This window comes from Macaca fascicularis, chromosome 1 (genome assembly GCF_037993035.2).
Source record: "Macaca fascicularis isolate 582-1 chromosome 1, T2T-MFA8v1.1".
NCBI lineage: Eukaryota > Metazoa > Chordata > Mammalia > Primates > Cercopithecidae > Macaca > Macaca fascicularis.
In genome coordinates this window covers 155719321-155740983 of record NC_088375.1, presented here as the reverse complement: position 1 = coordinate 155740983, position 21663 = coordinate 155719321, and the positions used below count along the sequence as shown (strand labels likewise).

Below are 21663 nucleotides of genomic sequence, written 5' to 3'. Positions count from 1 at the left end.
TAACAGATATGTCTAAACGTGGCCCATCTTGTAAGGGTCATATAAAAAATTCATTTTGAGTAGGTTTAGTAAGTATTTTCTGGTGAAAGGGAATTAGATTGTAGACATATAAAGGACAATTAGAGGTTACAACAAAAAATGAGTGGAGTTCTGGTCAGATTTGAAAAGAAGTTGGTAAGAGTAGTGATGATACAGCAACACACAATTATGAGAGTTTTGATTTAAATTCAAATGAAAGCTCACAGTTTTTAAATAAAATGCCTTATTTGGACATAGTTTAATTAGTATTTGCCTCAATCAAGCAAATGCTATTCTTCAATGCTGAATGTGTCTATGGGAAACTTCAGTTTCTATTTAAAAGTTAAATTATTTTTACAAACTCTTCTTTATAGTTGTGTACTTGAATCTAATCACTTACATAGTTTTAATTTAAAGAATTGAGCATTGAAGATTAAAAATATTGAATAAAGAAATAAATTATGGAAATTATCTTCAGCTTGCAGCTTGCTTTACAAAGGTTTAGAAACCTCTTTTTTTGTACAGCTCAAGCTTTCAAAAGCAAGGCTAGGCCTTTTCAAGTACAGTCACAATCTTAACATTTTAAATGTAGTGATTCGTAGATAGAATCAATGAGGTCACTGGTTCATATTTCAGAATTCTAAGAGATTTTTAATATTAATGAGCCAAACACCTGAAGAAGTACTTTAGTAAGATCAATGCAGAACATGTTACTGTTCAAATACCTAAGTAGTTAACACTTATCAGAACAGATTAAAAGCTTAAATATTTGTTTGAAACAACATACATAATAATACATTAGTGTTGAACTAATTCTTTTCTTATTCATTTACATATTACCTCAAAGGCATTTTACATTATATTCCCAAACCAGGCAAGCCCCAGGGCTCCATTCATAAAAATAAGCAAATACCATTTAAGGCATTAGTCTATAGTTCTTACTCTAGTAGTCCTTACTCTATGGATAAAATGTAAGGATTCCATGTAGGAATGACTGGGATTAAAGATTGCTCTATAGAGATTTCTTTTCTGGAGCATAAGTCTTTCTAGATTTGTTCAGAGAAACGACGAAAGCAATCTTAACCCTCATATAAGGCCATAAAAATTTGCCCCTAATTACCTACTTAAATTCAAAGCTTCACTTATAATTTGTCTTTATTCTGGAAAATAAGTATTATTTATTCTATTACATTTCTATTGGTTTTCTTTGCAATATTTCATATTTACTTTGTTTTAGCTAAACTTTTTCTGGGATAGTGTACTAAAAACTTCTAACAAATTCTATGTAGCAACACACACATGTATTATAATCCTCTCTTGCTATAATACTGTTACTTATTCACCAATATTTTAAAAATCAGGATCTAAACACACACACACACACACACACACACACACACACACTATAGTTGGCTACACATACATTCCCTTGCATATAATATTTTGCTGTGAAAATCATGGTTTTAAAATTGGTCTTTTTATTTAATTTTAATACAAAAATGTATTAAATTAGGTATAAGAATGCCATAAGATTATTCTCCAGAATGTTGTGTATTTTCCTTTTTTAATTGTTAAAAAATAAGTTAAAATTGTTGCTGTTGTTTTTACCGTAGTCATGTTATGTAGGACTGGCATCATTCACTTCATGTGTATATTAGGAACCCAAGGCTAGGGGTCGAAAAATAACTTCAGAAAGATCACTTAATCTTGCTTCCTCATTTATTACCATGGATATTTTTAGTGGCTCAATTAAAACATACACATAATTACTGAAGACTTACTAGGCACTTCTATACTGCAGGGTGACCAAAAAGAGGGCCACAAAGTTTTAGAGTTCCAGAGTCCATCACTCACAGAGATTCCAACGTGAATGCAGCTCCTTGAAGACCATATTGCAATTGAACTGTGATTCCTAAGGTTGTGCAGCACAGTGGCACTGATTATTGAGTAAGATGATTCTTGAGTAAGATGCAGTAAATAAATCAAGAAACGCATAGCTCTATGATTGAGATGTAAACTAAAAATAAAATTTGAAGCCCTTCATCAACTGAATAGACTCAGTGTGCCAAGGAGACCCCAGAAAAACCTGAAAACTGAGTTCTTGGACATGATGAGTTGGAAGGTCAAAAACACCTTGTTATACCCACTCTCTTTTACAGTTTAGACAAGAGATCCCCAAACCCCAGGCCATGAACCAGTACCACCTGAGCTCCCCATCCTGTCATATCAGCAGCAGCATTAGCTTCTTATAGGAGGGCAAAACCTATTGTGAAATGTGCATGCAAGGGATCTAAGCTACCTGCTCCTTATGAGAGTCTAATGCCAATTACCCCTCCCCAACAATCTGTGGAAAAATTGTCTTCCACAAAACTGGTCCCTCGTGCCAAAAAGTTGGGGATTGCTAGTTTAGAAACAACAGCTGACTGCATTAATGTTAAAACAGGAGGTCATAAAACTACCAGAACAGACTCTGTGGCAATATGATACCAAATTATAAACAGGACCTAAGGCTATGCCAGGCCAGGGTAAGTCAGGCACTCCTACACTTTTAAAAAATTGGCAAATGGGAACTAATTAAGCTAAAAAGCTTCTGCACAGCAAAACAAACTATCAACAGAGTAAACAGAAAACCTATGGAATGGAAGAAAATATTTGCAAATTATACATCTGGCAAAAGTCTAATTTCAGAACCTATGAGGAACTTAAACAAATTTAGAAGAAAAAAACCAAACAACCCCATTAAAATGTGGGCAAGGGACATGAAGAGACACTGCTCAAAAGGAGACATAAACACGGCCAACAAGCATTATGAAAAAATGTTCACTGTTACTAATTATAAGAGCAATGCATATCGAAACCACAATGAGATATCATCTCACACCAATCAGAATGCCTATTATTAAAGGTGAAAAAATTACAGATGCTGGTGAAGTTGGGGAGAAAAAGGAATGGTTATACACTGTTGGTGGGAGTATAAATTAGTTCAACCATTGTGAAAGACATGGTGGTGATTCCTCAAAGACCTAAAAACAGAACTACCATTTGACCCAGTAATCCCATTACTGGGTATATACCCAAAGGAATATAAATTGTTCCATCATAAAGACACATGTTCACTGCAGCACTATTCACAATAGCAAAGACACTGTATAAACTAAATGCCCATCAATGGTAGACTGAATAAGGAAAATGTGGTACATATACAGCATGGAATACTGTGCAGTCATAAAAAGAATGAGTTCGTGTCCTTTGCAGGGTCGTGGATGGAACTGGAGGCCTTTATCCTTTGCAAACTAATGCAGGAACAGAAAACCAAATACCACATGCTCTCACTTATAAGTGGAAGCCAAATGATGAGATCACATGGACACAAAGATGGGAACAACAGACATTGGAGCCTACTTGAGGGTAGAAGATGGAAGGATGGAGAAGATCAGGTAAAATCACTAATGGGTACTAGGCTTAATACCTGCATGATGAAATAGTCCATACAACAAACCCCCATGACACAAGTTTACTTATATAACAAATCTGCACATGTACCCTTGAACTTGAAAGTTAAATAAAATAAAATAAATTATAAATTAAAATAAAACCTCTTATTTTTGTTCTGAATACTAGCATCCTAGTGAGGTATAGCAAGGGCCTGACTATAAACATGGAGGAGAAGAAATGGATGAGTTTATTTGTGGAGGTAAAAATTTGTTTAGTAGTTAATGACAATCTGGACTAAGAAGTGATTAATCTATTTTAAAAAGATTATTCTTGAATACTGTGAATAATGATGACACTTCAGTTGATGTCTGGTGTTGCCTGGTTTACAATGCTAACTACTTCTTGTTTTGCCCTTGTTCTCCCTCAAAAGGAATCTGGCATGCTTACAAGGGCTGCTTGCTTTAGTTCACACTTGCAGTCCTCTGACCATTCGCAATCATATAAAGTAGAACCTGCTTCTTGTCACATCCACAAACAAGGTCCTACATCTCAATGAAGATTTTTGAATGACTATGATGTATATACTGATCGCTTCACATCTCACCAGTATCACTTATATGTAATTACATACTTTTCTTTATCATGCGTGTTGTCTTTCCTCTCATTCATACTGTAGTGGGCAGAAGATACTTCTTACATTTTCTTTGTCCTTCTATCATGCCCAGAGCACCCAATTAACATGGTGAACTTAATCATATGGTTTGGGTCTTCACCTAGCAGAATATTCTAAAGCATAGGATGACAAACTCCTAATCAGGAGGTCATTGTTATCCCCAAAATGGCAAGTGGTGATCAGTTTTGAACACCTGAACTCCATTTAAAAAGGAATCCCTACTTGGTGAAGTAGAGATTTTTTTTTGTGACATAGTTACTTTTTTTTTTTTTTTTTTTTAAATTCAGGGATTGTCATAAATTTACATGCCATAGCTTTTAGTAATTTTAGATTTTTTAAAATTTGCTGTTTACTTCTTTTTCCTTTCCAGATACTTGGAGCATATGTGTTTGAGTAGGGGCAGCGTGGCTGGATCTGAGATACTGGTCTTCTACTGCTAAGGCTCCACAACTCTGCGCTTGGAGAGTAGAAGGATCTGACCACCTGTTGTTATGGGGGAGCTGCATGATATCATTTCGGTTTAGTCTAGTTCTTATTACCATTGCTAGTCTTGGCTTAAGAGACAGTCTTCACTTTGATGGTATGTATAATTTACTTGGTGATCACAGTATTTCATTTCCATCTTGGTCTCTTCTATTCTTCAAAGACGAATATCCATATCTCCATTCAACCCATTCTCTTCATTATACATATCTTCACATGACCTAGGCAGCCCTGCAACTTCTTTCCATTTCTCCAACTTATCTGTGCATATAGAATAGCTCAAGTCTTTGTGTTTTGCCCCATCATTTTATTACTAGGGACACTGTATAATAATCTTTTCTGTCCCTGCTGTGGAAGAATAATCCAGTAAGCACATTGCCTGCAGGAAACTCCATACAAAAGCAGGTGCTAGTCTCTAGGTTCACATTTGGCTCGAAATCAGGGGATATATGCCAAATTCTCATAAAAAAAGCTCATCATAATCTGGTATTATTATATCCCAGGGACACATGAAAATTCTACAGTCATTCTAGCAATGTGAGACCAGGATGATAATTTTACTCTTACTATTTTGATTCCATGCTCTGCAAACTTTTTTGAGTATTCCTCCACATCTTGTCTTCAGGGGGTTGGGAAACACCATCATTTTTTCTTATTGGTAGATAAAAGAAAAACTTCTAATAGAGAACATTGTCCTCCCCTAAAGGCCAAGCATGCTAACTCTGAGACATCACCCAATGAGCTCCCTTCCCCAGTCCTCTCACGGGGCTATAGCTGGTCCTTTTCTTTAATTATGTGACCCTTGGGAAGAGTCAGGCCTAAACTATCAGTGGTTCTTTTTTAAATGTTTGGTGTTCAATATCTCTTTGACTTTATCTTTGAGCTAGATACTATTCATGGGCAACAGAAAAAATGTCATCTAACGTTGTGTTATACAACTTAATAATAATAGCAATATGCAAGCATTAGCACCGAAGAACAAAGATAACTGGAGAAAAATAATTCACTTTGATTCAATAATTATCTAAGAATTTCTTAGTATTTAAAAAAGATATCATAAAAGATGAGAAATATTTAATTTTAGAGTAAAACTGAGGGGCCTAGCTCATTTTTTAAGCAGCCTGACCCTCTGGTTAACCTGGAAATGATTATCATACAGAGACTGTATGGGAGATAAATTGGCTCATTAACTCCAGACTAGAACAATGTGACAGTGTTCATTTAGACCTCTAGAAAAGTTTACAGGACTCATTTTTAAATGATTTCATCTAAATTCTCTGTATCTTACTATAAAATAATCCAAATTAGCCTTACATAAGCAACTGTTAAAAACTATTTCAGAGAACACTTCCCCTTTCTTATTTTAGAGAAGTATGCTCCTGTTTTTGTTGTTTCAGGATAATTTCTATCATGCTACTTTTTATCCAAACAGTAAGAGCCATTGCTCCACGGACCTTTCACTTGTAAAAAACAATGGCAAAGGTGGATTTTCCTATGGTGAGGAAATCAGTAAAATTAGGATATGCAGAATATGTCATCACATGAAATACTCACATCAGAGAAATCCATAAAAATATGTGAGTGGGACACCATTTTATATTCTTATGTGGGTTGGAAATTTTGGAGCTATAATAAATTAACTCAAATTGTTTTAGCTTAAATCTGGCCCTTGGCTTTTCTTTTATAAAATATTGTTTGATTTATTGTGAGAATTATAAATGAGTTTTTGTGATGAGTAGAAAGTACAGTTTATGAATGCACTTGACTGCACCCACACCATTGCTAAATAAAGCTTGATGAAAATTCTCTGCTTTGCATTTCAGGTCTTTCTCCATTTAGCAGTACCCTCATAACCATAAAAAAACTCAAAGGAAAGAGGAAGAGAGAAAAAGAAATTCAAAAAGATGACTAGCCTATGGTCAACACATATGGAATAAAGTTGTCCAAAATATTGCCATAACTTCTCTACTGACAATTCATTCCACTCTAGAGTCTTGTCAGACCTCCCAGATTCATTGACAGACTATTATATTCAGAAAGACTGTTGAAAACTTTCAGCACTTAGAAATGCTCTTCAGACATATAAAAATGTCTTTATTTATAATGGAGCATATAATACCTGCCAAATTTGTAGGTTTGAAACCACTTCCAATAAGAATTAAAAGGCCCTCTTCCTTGCTGAAATAGGACTATCTCAATATATGACTTGTCTGTTCATAAGAAATAGTGAGTTCTTGTCTCTGATGTTGCAATTTAGTTTAAAATCACAGGGTACATAAAGATGATAAAACTATAAAGATGACAGTCTAATCTTCAAAGATGACCGATCTTCGATAAAAGATTAAATAACGTAAACATCTAAAATGCCAGATTATCAGCTGGTTGGCACACTCTCTGTGTTGAAGTATGCCAAGATATTACTGATAAGTGAAAAATGCTTTTCCCTTTTTGTTATGCAGACATCTATCCTCCATCAAGAGGGGCAAATGAATTGTAATAGCTTTGAATTAACAAGATATACATGTATTTTTCAATTACAATATGTGTAAAATGCTGATAAGTGATATACTGTAAAACATCCAAATTCTTTTTTTAAAAAATAACACCTTATTGCTGGAAATTTTAAGCAACCTATAATCATCACTTTTTTGAATTGTATTAACAATTTTGTATATACATACAAGAATGATTAGGCATGCTGGTCCTATAAAACTCCAAATAAAGTTGTTTTCTGTGCTAAGCCAACATCTGAAAAGTAAATAAAAGATTAATCTATAAACATGTTTGCATGTACTTTAACATAGCAAAATTATCAAAGATATGCAAAGCACATTCAAAATTGTGTTTCAAATGCCCATGAAATCATTTTAACTTACACTTTGGTTGTGCCATAGTATCTGTATCCTAGTGCTGCTGAAAATCCAACTACCACGGCTGGGCTTAGATAGCCAAAGATATAAAAATTCTTGTGCAAAAATCCCTTGTTGTAGATGACTCCCACAACAATGAGATAGAGATGTATGCCTTCAATGCACATCCATGCAAAAGCAGCTAAAAAGAAGTAGTGTAGCAGTCCGGCAATGATTGAACAGAAGAGCTAGAAATCAAAGAAAAAAAAAAAAAACATTGGCAGTGTTTGTTTTAAAATTATCATAACATACAATCTCAACTTGCTCTGTAAATCACAACTTTCTCTATACTATAAAGTATGCCACATATTTTAATGATGAATCATATTAAAATATCATGTCAGTTCTTAAAGATGTACTAGTTCTAGCTGATTTAGGAAAACAACTGTGCTTCATCAATGTGAAATATTAACTAATTTTGTGATAGAACTAAGTTACTGTTTTTGTCCACAGGTTTATAACTTTTATATATTTATGTTATGTGATAAATTGTGGATTATTCACACGTAAACCATGGTATCTTGGTGAATATGTTAGGATTTAAGTTGATTTCTGTTTTGGAGATACCTCTTTTCCTTTATTTTATTCATGCTCGAAGAATGAAAATGACTTACAATACTCTGCTAAACAAAATAAAATAAATATCTTAGGTGACAAAAATAAAATTTACAAAATAGATTAACAATATATTTCATCAAAATATCCATTATGGAATTACTTTAAACTGTTAAGATTATCATGTAAATTTGAGATGGCTTTCACTTAAACATTATTTTCAGTGGTTATTTCTCATCTAGAACTAAAGTTAGGCCTATAAGAAATACCAGAAAAAGAAGTAGTTATACTTTCCCATACTAGTAAAGCTAAAGGTATATATCATGGGAGAGATAACATAATACATACTTATGTACCTATCCCATTTTAAAAAAAACAAACTATAATTCAAGATTAATGATATGACATACTAACATATGTTAGAGAGTACTCTATAAGGCTGGGGAACAGAAAGATCATTGGCAATTAAAATTTGGAAATCACTAGTGAGGAAGTGGGATTTAAGATATGACTGGAAAAATGGGACAAATTTAATAGGTGAAAAGTAGTTGAAAGTAAACACTGTAAGGAGTAGTTTTGGGGTGAAGATAATGGTGGAAGGTAACTGAAAGAGGAACTAGGCATTGTAGGATAGTGGGAGATACATAAAATTGGAAAGTGTTACGAATACCACTGTAAAACATAAAAACAGATAAGGAGTTTACAGTCTGGTGTATACTATTTAAAATAAACACTTCTTGCCATCTACTTCAGAAGAAAACCTTGCTAACTGATTATTAGTTTCAGTCTTTGAAAGATTTCTAAGAATGGAAATATGGAGGCAATTTCACTTTTTGTGGTCATGAGAATACACTTCTCCAATATCCAACTACAAGGGGTGCAACTGACCTAAGGCTTCAGCTGCAGCTGTAGGAAATCCATTGCTCCTCCCACTTCTCATAGGCTGCTGCCAGCCCATGACTGAGCACAGTAGGGTTACTGCTGTGAGAAACAAAGGATTCCTCTTACCAAGGATTCCTGCTCCCGAGGGACAAAAGATTTCCCTGACAGGTAACTTTGGCTCAAGGACTTCCAAGAGGATTCTTTAACACCTGTGCTGACTTTTCCTTAGAACTGCATTACTGTGTGGAACACTTTTGCCCACTCTTCTTTTCTTCCCTCAGGATCATGCCTGAATCTTGGCCTGATAGCTTTCCAAACTTCTCTCTTCCCATTTGCTCTCGCCAGCAATTCCCTTAATAAATCTATTGCATGTTTAACCCCATCTTAACACCTGCTTCTAGGAGGACCCAGACCAATACAATATGAAACCATTTGGGAAGGTTTGAATGGTTCAAAATCAATAATGTTGGGAAATGAGAAGTTAGAAAAGAAACTAGGTAAAACCAATTTATCACATTTCAACCTATAAACTGTGACTGCATTTATGTTCAGTCCTCATTCTAAGATAAACTTTATTTCTAATTCTCTCTCTCCTTGGTCTTTGTTTAACGTCCATTTAAAAACAAAACAGAACAACAAGAAAAGTATTTATTCAGTTTGTTGCAAAGTTTGAATTTGTCCCAATAATTCATCATAATGAGGGCCCTTTTTGCTGAATGGACTCAATAAGTAGTTTGCTTAGCTGTGTTAGCATTATCAGATTTAGAAAGGATAGCTGAAGCACAAATTATAGAGTATGTCTGCCCCATTAAACCCTAAATTACAATTAATGTTTCTATGACATACACATTTAAGAAAGTACACATATCATAGGACAAAAATAGAGATTAGGATGCCTACATACCTTATTAGTATTTGTATTGATCCCAACAAGAAAAACAAGTTCAGCAAGAAATAGGCTACAACAAAGATTTTTATGAATAGTTGTCCTGGTGCTTTGAATTTCACTGAAGAACCAGAAGGTAAAAATGCATATGGCAAGACAAATCAGTGAAATAATTATTCCTAGTTGAGTGATCCTTGTAAGAATATTATAATCTTTAATACCCTAAGGGAAAATAATAATAAAGCTGTTAAAAGAATAACTCAGTAACTTGTCAAAGGAACTACAACATATAATGAACTTCCTTTTTTGGTGAAACATTAATCAAAATGTTCATAAAATGTAAAACTATAAATGTGCATTTAGATGAGAAAAATTTTGTACTTTTGAAAATCCTCAATATCCACATAAATCTGATGTAAATCATGTAGCACTTTAACAGTTCTGTAATTGGTGATTTTTTTCTAGGCATAGTATTAGTATTAGTACATGGTTTAACAATGTTATCGTCATTAATTTCATTACATTAGAAAGGCAATCCATTATTGTAATGTGAAAATGGTTAATTAAAACAGATTTATCAGTGGTAAGACTAAGTCTTATGTCTATGCAATGATTCATCTAAAACACGTGAAACAAAGGTGTTAGCAATGCTGAATATAAGGATTATCAAGCAATATTGTTCAGAAACTTTAAAATATAAAATGTTGGTTTTATCCTAACTAGATGAATACTTATGTTTACATAAAGAATAGATGTTTATTTGCTTAACTTCAGGAAAAAATCATCGTTAGGACTGATATTATGTTTATGTAGATTTATTTGGTTACTTTATATATTTAATGATAGATTATAAATAAATATAATATAATGGAGATGCTAGCACAGAGCTATAAAATAAGAAATTATGTGATAAATATACAATGTAAGTAAGATATTTCAAAAGCAAAATACATATCATGAAACCATTCACCTTAGAGAGATTCTTCACGTTTAAAAATTGTGTGGGGTTCTACATTGCTAAAAATACGATGTTATAGCAAATATAGCACACTTATAAGTATTTTCATACGTGATTTCACACAATTTATTTTCATACGTGACAAAGTTCCTGAAAATATCTGACTTATTTTCAGGAGCTTTGTCACGTATGAAAATAAATTGTCATCACAAAAAAGTGCCTTTAAATTCCATGATACATTAAAATGGGCAAATGGCTCTTGAAAGCAGCATTACAAACTAATTTTTTATGTAATCTACCGGATATTACAGACTAGATAAGTCTCAGACTAGAAATAATCTTAAATGCATACTAGATATGTTCTAGAAGGTAGGTAGGAAAACAGACAGAAAGAAAAATCCTGTTGGGGTTTTGTCTCTTATACTAAATGTGCTATCTAAACCCAAGAAAAATATATAAAAAAATAAATATTCTCTTGAATAACATGGATAAAAACAGAAAAAGGAACATTTATAAATATGAAGGGGAAAGTTCTCTTACAATGGAAGGCCCAGAGGACATCAAAATTGCAAAATGTGTCAGGTGATTACAGCGGCATGAGGTGTGAGTCTCATTTGAGTATGTCAGCTCACAGCCCTCTGAAGACCAGGTGCCATTCATGGTATCAGGTGAGTAATTCCAAAATGCACATAGACTCTTATACCTATCTGTGATCTGAAAAAAAGATATTTTACTGATGAAAAAAAGATAAAAAGTTACATACATAGTATTGCTTTTGTCATACTTAAAATACCATTAATGTGATTGAAACAATGCCTTAACAGTGAAACACAAAACAAATTATAAAAAATAAAGGCGGCTATGTGGAAGAATGGAAATTTATATTGCAACAATGCTATATTTCATCAATTTTGTCTCACAAACGTGATAATTTTTATTAAATTATTCATATGTCATTTACCACAGTGCATAATTTTCATTTGCATCTTCATTCAGTACATGTTTGTTGAGTATTGACCAGATATTTGTCACTAATCCAGGTACTAAAAATACAACAGTGAACAAAAGAGAAAAAATTGTTTGCATTGTTGACATTACATTCTAGTTAGAGATGAAAAAGTACTCAATGAGAAAAGTAGTTCTGGGTAAGAAGAAAGAAAGTGATATGGAGGGTTGTCCAAGGGGATGTCTCCTAGATTATGTCTAAGCAGGTACTTCAATGAAGTGAAGGTGGGGGGGATCCAACAGACTTGGGAACAGAGGGTTCCAAACAGTTGGAAATGCAAATGGACAAGCTCTGAAGTGAGACTGACCAGAGGCATTCCAGAAACTTGTAGAAGCCAGTTAAGTTAGAGCATAGTAAGTGAGGTAAAGAATAGTGAAGACAAGATCAGATACAGACATGGCACAGATGACACACAGACAGTGTGACAGTTATTCAATAAATGGTGGAGTTCTTATACTTTTATATTAACTAATCATAACACCACACCTAATGTATGGTTTAATAATAATTTATCAGTAAAATGTTGAACTTGTAGAAATAAAAACTATTTCCAGTTATATAACAATTTACACTTAACTAGGTGCTTGCTTTCTTACTTTGTTTAGTTCAACCCTCATAAACGCTCTCTGAGATAAATGCTATATTATGTTAAGAGGCCAAAACATGTTATTTTAAGGTGTATTTAAGACTAAACATTGATAAATGGAGTACTATAGAATCAAATTCCAATTTTCAGACAACTATTTATTAAAGAAAATGTACCTTGAGTGTCAAATGTATGATATATACTGTTCAAAGAGTGAGGATTATCAATCAAAAAGATAAAGTATCAGCTCTTTAAGGATGATAGAAACTCAGATGATTTAAATACAATAAGATAATTGTTTTAATGGAATAGATGCTAAGTATAACCCTTAGGTCAATAGTTGGAGCACTGACAAAAACAGCGTGAGTTTGTCTGGAAAGATAATTGAGTTAAAATTGGAGAGATTGCTAGAAATTTGTCAAGAAGGTCAAACTATATGAAGAAAACTGAAATTCTTTTAGTGTCTCAAAAAGAGCCTGGGAAGGGCCTAATTCTAGAGAAAGCAGAGGGACTGTAGAATTGAGGAGCCAGACTAAGCTGTGATTATGCGTACCATTCAAAAACAGACTTAAGTGAGGGTCTGTTTACACACTGATCTTCCACCATGTCCCACCACATTTTCTTAATTTTCCTAATCCTTCCAACCAGACTTCTGTCTAGAGTAGATAGTAAAGGAAGAACGTTTCTTCCTGAGAAACTGATTGGCCAAAAATAAACTGCTTTTGGATACTGACATTCAGGATCTTCCAATACCGTGGCCAGAAGCCTGCCTGATGAAAACTCTAGTGAAGCACACCACTGCCACAAGGCCAGGAGTGCACACCGTGTCTCATTATTAAATGGGAATGGGTGGTCACGAACCCCCAGACATCTGAGGACAAGCTCCAACAAGAAAGACAGGGAACCACGGTGAACGATCCAAACAAAGTCAGTCAAGAGCAAGATGATGCAGGGAGCAGAAAAGAGTTTTTTAAAAAAATATATAAATAATATCTCAGAGAGATGAGATACTATACCCATTAAATAAAATCAGGATTGAAAAAATAAAGTTTCTCAGTGAAAATAAAGTATAAAGTAAAAATTTAAAAAGTTATGAGAAAAATTAAAAATAGGAATGAAAAAGTTTAAAAACTCCAAACATTAGAAGCTCAGCTGGGAAGTCTAATACATACTAAGAGGAACAGAAAAAGAGAGCAGAGATACTGGACAGGGAGAGATTATCAAAGAAATCATTGTAGAAAATTCCCTAAAGCTGAAGACCATACATTTTCAGACTGAACAGACCCACAAGATGTTTACTGCAATTAATGAAGGAAGATTCACACCAAAGTACATCTGAAAGATTTTGGAATACCAAGAATAAAGATTCCAAAACTTTAAGAGAGAGATAAAGAGAAAGAGACTGATTGCATTCAAAAGACAATACATTTTAATTAAAATAATTAATTGCATTCAACTTCTCCATGTTACCCTTGAAAGCTGGAAGACATATGAACAAGGTGTAGAAAGATCTGAGAAAAAAAACATAACTCTGTACATGGTATTTATCTAACAAGTATAGGGGTAAGGTAGAAAAATATATTTGTGTGTGTGTATATATTTGTATATTTATATAAAACCTAATAATGCAAGAGCTTAAAAAATTGACCTTCTCTGTTTCCTCTCTCAAGCAGCCACTGGAGAATATGTCACCAAAATACATACATAAACTAAGAAAGAAGAAGACATTGCTGGAGGAAACATGGCATCTGACACAGGAGAGGAGTGAGGTGAATAGTGAATGATATGTGAAAATGATGGGGGGAAGGGAAGGCATGCCCAGGCTGATAAATGACCCAGGGGTAGATCATCCAGACAGCATCAAGGCTACAGAGCCTTGGGAAGGATGTCTCCAAGACAACAAACTGGCTGATAGATAAGCTTACTTGTTCGAATGTTTTGAAAAGAGATTTATAATTCTGTCAAATATTTTGGAGACAAATTAACAATGGATAAATAGAAATATAAGCAAATGAAAATAAATGAATTAACACCAGGAAAATGACTGAACTCCATGATTCAGTTGTGAATAACACACCAATTTATAGTATTATAAACATTGAAAACCGATTTAACCAAAAATTGGAGGTAAGCATGAGTGGATGGATGGTTGAGGGAGTGTGTATATCACAGCAGAACATGTGTGTAAGAAAACTAAATCTGAATCTTCCATAGATGGAAGTCAGCAGATTACATCTACTTTTTAGAAGCTTAAGATAAGAGGAGTTATTATATTTTGGTTTTTTGGTTGAAGATGATCCAGTACCAACGGGGTATGGTTTTATTTTTTTATGAGGCAGAGGCTTGAGTCTTTTTATTAATTGAGACACTGACACCAATGTGGAGAGACCCAGGAAAGATGAGATGGTGGATGGAGCATAATTTCTTGGGAAGTAGACTGGGATGGATGTAGTGGGCCAAACTGGTCAGGAGTATCATAGTTTTTGAGAGCATGGACTCTGGAGGAAGGCTGCAGGGGCTTGAAACCTTTTTCTATCAGTTAATTGTTGAGTGACCATGAGCAAATTATTTAATCTCACAGGCTCAGTTTCCTCATCTATAAAATAGTAATAATAGTATGTACTTCATATGGCTTTTGTAAGCATTAAATGAGTTTTTTGTTTGTTTGTTTGTTTTTAGTAAAAAACTTAGAATACTGACTGGTTTCTAATCTAAGCACTATGTAATTATTGATTGCTATGATAATTGTTAATATTACTATAATTAGTGTTGCTATTCTTCTGAGGTACTGTAGAAGTATGTATCAATCAGTCAAATCACAGATAAATTATCAGGGAACCAGGACACTGAACATATTACTTAAGAGATAGTTTTTATTTTCTCAGGTGAAAAAATGGGACCAAAATTTCATTCTCAGAGAGAGGGAACTAGAGACTAAGTAGGTCTATTGTCAGAGAAGAGTGGTGAAATTTCGTAACAGTCATTACTTTGAATGGAAAATACATTTGAGCAGAAAGCCAGATAAGAGCAATTAAGTTTTCCCAGGAATTACTGTGAAGAGTTTTTGTTTAAATATGCATTTTATTTTGTGTCTTTGTCAAACAGGGATTGGTGAAGTGGGTTGTTCTTGGCAACTCTTTAGCTGTAAAACATTCTACTGATAAAAAACAGAAAAACCTTCAGACCATGTAAAAGAACAGTGTTTGGTTTCTAGTATTAAAAGTGTATTTTGCATTTAGCATCTTAAATAGAAGTCTAAGTTTGGTTTCCAGTCTTAAACAATTTCACATTTTCTTTTTTCCTCAACATGCTGCTTACCATTATTTAGGTTTGAGCTATTATTTACTTGCATTTTTTATACATTTAGTTTCTCTCTACCTTTGATGTTTTTACTTAACAGTGGCATGTTTGTATTGTGTGTAAGCAAATATATTATTTTTTTTTAAGAAAGCCCCTTTTCTCCCATAATAATGCAAATATAATTGCTCAACTTCAGGGTACTTCAAATGGAACTTCGAAAGTACTTGAATCATGTACTAGAACTGAAATTCTGTTGAAAGTTTAAGATAACATCAATTGTGAAATTGTTGCAAATAACCTGTGATTCTGAGTTGCCCCCATTTATTTTTAACTAAAATAGCTAAATAGTTGGTTAGTTCTAATCATGGTTTTTTATTGTATAACTTTAATTATATGAGTCTGAAAAGTGAAATAGAATAAAAAATAAGAGTCAAATGGCCTCCACTAATTTCTTTATGAAATATTGTAAATTTTGCTAAGATTTTCTTTTAATCAACACCAGAATCCCTTCGAATATTATTTTAAATGACAAGTATTAATGAAACACCTCACTTATTACACAAGTGACATTTATTTATTTCTCTGATTGTGATACTTTTTAATAACTTATTCTTTTAAATTATGGATATTTCCAAAATAAACGGTGTACTTAAAAAAAACAAAAATATTGCTTATTTCCAGATAATCAAATTAATAAATTGTTTGGTATTAATTAGAATGTTTAAAGAGCCCTGAAAGTACAAAAATATTTTGTAGAAAAATTAGTTAAAACCACTTCACTCTTTTAATTTCAAATCTGTATTTTTAAACTCAAAGACTTAGATAATTGATGTGACACAACAAAGAGTCCACTTCTCTGACTATATCACAGTCATAGCCAATAACTACCAGAAAAACAGCTTACCTTTCGGTGACTTAATGTAAATGTTATTTTTTCCAGTTCATACAACGTGGGTGGGTTTGAGCTCATTGAGACTGAAATTACTGAAGATATGACTCTTTCCTCCTCTTCAGAATTATCATAATTTTGAGGTTTCAATAAGAAGTTGTCAGATGATGAAAGCAAAGGACCAATACTCTTATAATACAAAAATGCAACTGCAACATTGCCTATCAATAAAATAAGTATATTTAGTGAAATTCTTATAAAACAAAGTGTATATACACTCTTAAGATAAATATAAAAATTGAATAGAGAAACGTTTCACATTAGGAAGTTATACAAATACCCAGATACTGAAATATGGACCACAATAAGCCCATGCCTGCATTGTTAAACCATAGTAAGACATATTCTCTGACCTCTAAGATTTTGAAGATAAATATCCCCTTTACACAAACTATCGTTAGAAGAAAAATAGTCCTAGATAAATTTACGCCAAAATCCTGACCAAGAACCAGAGTGTGAAGTGTATTCACTTGAATAATTAAATTTTGAGTTATTATGTCCTCGTATAAATATATGAATTTAAGAGGTATTAGGAGGAAATTATCACAGGCTGATAGAATCAAGACAATTTGGAGTTGAAGGAGTTGTAACATGCCACTGAATTCAAACTTATGCCTAATACAATGGTTTATATTTAATATTGATAACATGTAATTATGCAATGTCAGGGTAGAAAATTTATTTCCTTGAGAGGCGGCCATTATCCATGTCCCTAAAACTCACCAAATGCAGTGCAGCAGCATATAACCAAATAGCACAAAATTATAAATACAAATATTAATATCATCAAATACAAAGGACTGTAATAACAAAACTGGAAACCTCCACATCACATGAATAAATAGAATTATTTGGATATGACTGTGTGAGCTGGAAGTTGCCAAAGTGTATTGCTATTTATGTTTTCTCTCTTAATCTTAAAAGGTACCTTAAGAGACATTGTTAAGAGCCTTGCTAAACCCAGATACATTACATAAACGATTTTCCTCAAGTGCCATCTTACAAAACTTATATTAAAGAAAGTATGACATCGTTGGGCTAGTGAAATTATGACTCCAAAAGATGACAACTGTCCCAGCCTTTCCTATAAATAGACAAGGGCCTGAGGCACGACTTGGATACCTGTTAGGTCTACATGACCAGGTCCAGTTGATGAACCACGTCGTGGGACAGTGGCATCTCAGGAGTTGTAGTAGAAGATGATTCAAAATCAAATGACAAATCAAAAGTATAAGATGGATTTTAAAAATCTACTAGTTACTGCTTTCCTTTTTGAAGAAAAATATTTATTTAACATCATTTTCTGACTTTTGGTATGGGGTGCCACAGAGAATCCTCCAAAACATCTTCTCACCTCCTTTACAAATATATTGTCTCAGTATTTATTTTTCCATTCCCAGGGTTTTGAACTTCTTCAATTCCTATGATTTCTCACGAATTCGAGGCTTGCTCTAGCTTTAAATTTTCTTATCAAACCTGTACCTTTTATTAAAAAATTAGGGGTTTATTCACTAACAAAGAGTATAAAAACTTTGACTAATTTGAACAGAGTAGATCATTTCCTAATAAATCATCATCCATCCTTCCTAGTTTTTCTTCTTCACAATGCTTACTGTAGTCTTTTTGCCCTAAGATCTTTCCTATATTTGTTAACATTACCATATGTTTACCAGGAACCAGACATAGCCTTCAATTCAATTGACAGAACACATATCTGAGCATTTACACAGTGCAAATAACTATGCTAAGTTCTGGAGATTTTGCTTTAGAAGTAATACCGATATATGTTTGTTTAAAGATTCCCATTCAGTAGGTCTTCTTCCTTATTCCTATTTTGTTTTGTTGCTTCTAATTCTTTTGAATGAAATTAATAGTTTTTTATTATTGTGGTCCAAGCATAAGTTGCTTTCCAAACTATTAGAAAACTACTGAGGTGACAAGAGTTATGATTTTTCCTTATGTTAAATTCTCAAATCAATCTTACCCACATACACTATGCAATGAACTCCTTAGAGAATCATTGCTCTCAAACTGCTTTATTGCCACTTTAACTTGAGAATAACTAAAACCACTTCTCAATAGAGCTTCATATGCTGCTCTATTTTTTCACATAAATGTTGATTTCATAAGTAATTTGAAAATAAATACGTGAAATCTCTTAAGAAAAGTCTGTTATCTTTTTATCATAAAACGATAGATCAGAGCATTGAATCTTGTTCTGTTCATTCTCAACCCTTCCTCTTTACGCTTCTAAAATTCAGTCTATAAAAAATATATATTTAAAAATCCAGGGGCCAGGTACCATGGCTCAGGTCTGTAATCCCGAGAGGCTAAAGTGGGAGAATCACTTGAGGCAGGAGTTCGAGACCAGCCTGGGAAATATGGCAAAACCATGTCTCTACCAAAAACAGAATAACTAGCCGGGCATGGTGGCATGTTTCTTTGGTCCCAGCTACTTGGGAGATTCAGGTGGAAGGCTCACTGGAGCCCTGGGAGGTCGAGCCCTGGGAGCCCTGGCAGTGAGCCATGATCATGTCACTGTACTTTAGCCTGAGCAACAGGGTAAGGCCCTGTCTCAAAAAAGAAAAATAAAATTCACTTGTGCTGCATAGACCTCCTTTATTTTCCTACCAATAGTACTGTTTATGTTTTAAAGAATGCATGTGTTTTATTAACTAATTTTTCAATAAATTAATAAATACATGCAGACATCTTTGATAGGGTTTGATCAATGTGTTAGATTTGTTCTTATTTTTAAGATATAACTTTGAGCAAAACACATTTTCTTACTCTCCTTTATTGAGAGCTAATATTACTGTCCCTTTCAAATGTCACTTTCTCCGTGGGATCATTAAATATAACAAAGCTACCATAATATCAGACAAAATTTCTTCAGGATATTAATTCCATAACAATTTCATCATCTATCACCATAATCAGTATTTTCAATGTCTTTTTATCCAAATTCCAAACAGTACCAAGTTGTCTTTGAAATTTCAACAGTTAATACATTCTTTGGATTTGTTCCTAAATACAAAATGTGTGCTTGGGTAATTAGAATACGGTATAATAGAGTAAAAGCCAAGGGTTCAATGGCAGTATGACTTAGTTATTTTTACTTCATTTATGGCTATTTCCCACTTTTGTGCAGAACATGACAAGAAAGAATAGAGGATACAAAAATACTTCTTTTTATGAAACAGTGTCTCTCCATGAGACAACATGTGTGTTGCAGTATATATTTTCCATTGTATTTTGCTATTTTGTTGTTGTTGTTCTCATATAGGTAAAAATAGATTACCTAGAGAAAATAGGAAATATTATTATTTTCTTTGCAAAAATTTTATAATTCCTATTTCTCTAGGTAATATATTTTTACCTATATGAGAATAACAACAAAATTCTACTATCAGCAGAGTTTTTTTTCTGAATGCATTACACTAAAATAACAGATAAATGATTAAATTGAAATAGTAGCTACTTACTTGCTAGTTAGGTACCAAGGAAAAGCTGATTTCTTTTTTCTTTTTTTTTTTTTTTGAGATAGAGTCTTGCTGTGTCACCCACGCTGGAGGGCAATGACACGATCTCAGCTCACTACAACCTCCACCTCTGGGTTCAAGCAATTCTCTGCCTCAGCCTCCTGAGTAGCTGGGATTACAGGCACCTGCCACCACACCTGGCTAACTTTCATATTTTTAGTAGGGATGGGCTTTCATCATCCTGGCCAGGCTGGTCTTGAACTCTGACCTCATAATCCACCTGCTTTGGCCTCACAAAGTGTTGGGATTACAGGTGTGAGCCACCGCGCCCGGCCTGGAAAAGTTGCTCAAAACCGTACACTTACATGGAAGCTGAACGAACTGCTCTTGAATGAATCCTGGGTAAATAAGGAAATTAAGGCAGAAATCAGGAAGTTCTTTGAAACCAATGAGAACAAAGAGACAACCAGAATCTGTGGGACACAGAAAAAGCAGTATTAAGAGGAAAATTTATAGCACTAAACGCCCACAACAGAAAGCTAGAAAAATCTCAAATCAACACCCTAGCATCACAATTAAAAGAGCTAGAGAAGCAAGAGCAAATTAATCCAAAAGCTAGCAGAAGGCAAGAAATAACTAAGATCAGAGCAGAATTGAAGGAGACAGAGACATGAAAAACCCTCCAAAAAAAATCAATGAATCCAGAGGCTGGTTAAAAAAAATTAACAAAATATACCACAACCTAGGCTAATAAAGCAGAAAAGAGACAAGAATCAAATAGGCTCAATAAAAAATGATAAAGGGGATATCACCACTGACCCCACAGAAATGCAAACTACCATCAGAGAATACTACAAACACCTTTATGCAAAAAAACTAGAATATCTTGAAAAAATGGTTAAATTTCTGGGTACATACAACTTCCCAAGACTAAACCAAGAAAGAGTCAAATCCCTGAATAGACCAATAACAAGTTCTGAAATCGAAGCAGTAATTAGTAGCCTCCCAAACAAAAAAAGCCCAGAACCAGATGGATTCACAGTCTCTGGAATTCTACCACAGGTACAAAGAAGAGCTGGTATTATTCCTTCTGAAACTATTTCAAACAACTGAGGAGGAGGGTCTCCTCCCTAACTCATTTTATGAAGCCAGCCATCATCCTGATTCCAAAACCTGGCAGAGACACAACAAAAAAGAAAACTTCAGGCCAATATCCCTGATGAACATCGATGTGAACATCCTTAATAAAATACTGGCAAATTGAATCCAGCAGCACATCAAAAAACTTATCCACCACAATGAAGTCGGCTTCATCCCTGGGATGCAAGGTTGCTTCAACATACACAAATCAATAAATGTAATCCATCACATAAAGAGAACCCAAGACAAAAAACCACATGATCATCTCCATAGATGCAGAAAAGGCCTTCAATAAAATTCAGCATCCCTTCATGTTAAAAATTATCAATAAACCCGATGTTGATGAAACATATCTTAAAATCATAAGAGTTATTTATGACAAACCCACAGCCAATATCATA

General features: G+C 33.8%; 1 non-coding gene across 10 annotated transcripts in view; it reads right to left on the bottom strand.

The window, feature by feature from the left end:
• The window catches only part of LOC101865577 (adhesion G protein-coupled receptor L4), a 118266-nt gene that overhangs the window by 21635 nt on the left and 74968 nt on the right, over positions 1-21663 (bottom strand). For 5 of the 10 annotated variants that reach the window (XR_010577600.2, XR_010577606.2, XR_010577605.2 and 2 more), the window contains 6 exons: positions 20488-20595; positions 16596-16801; positions 11340-11513; positions 9860-10063; positions 7486-7706; positions 7291-7357 (listed from right to left, as the gene is read on the bottom strand). This is a non-coding gene — a transcript (adhesion G protein-coupled receptor L4). The remainder of the gene's footprint in view (positions 1-7290; positions 7358-7485; positions 7707-9859; positions 10064-11339; positions 11514-16595; positions 16802-20487; positions 20596-21663) is intronic. The other 5 variants (XR_006691266.3, XR_012429183.1, XR_012429178.1 and 2 more) reach the window with 1 other exon arrangement.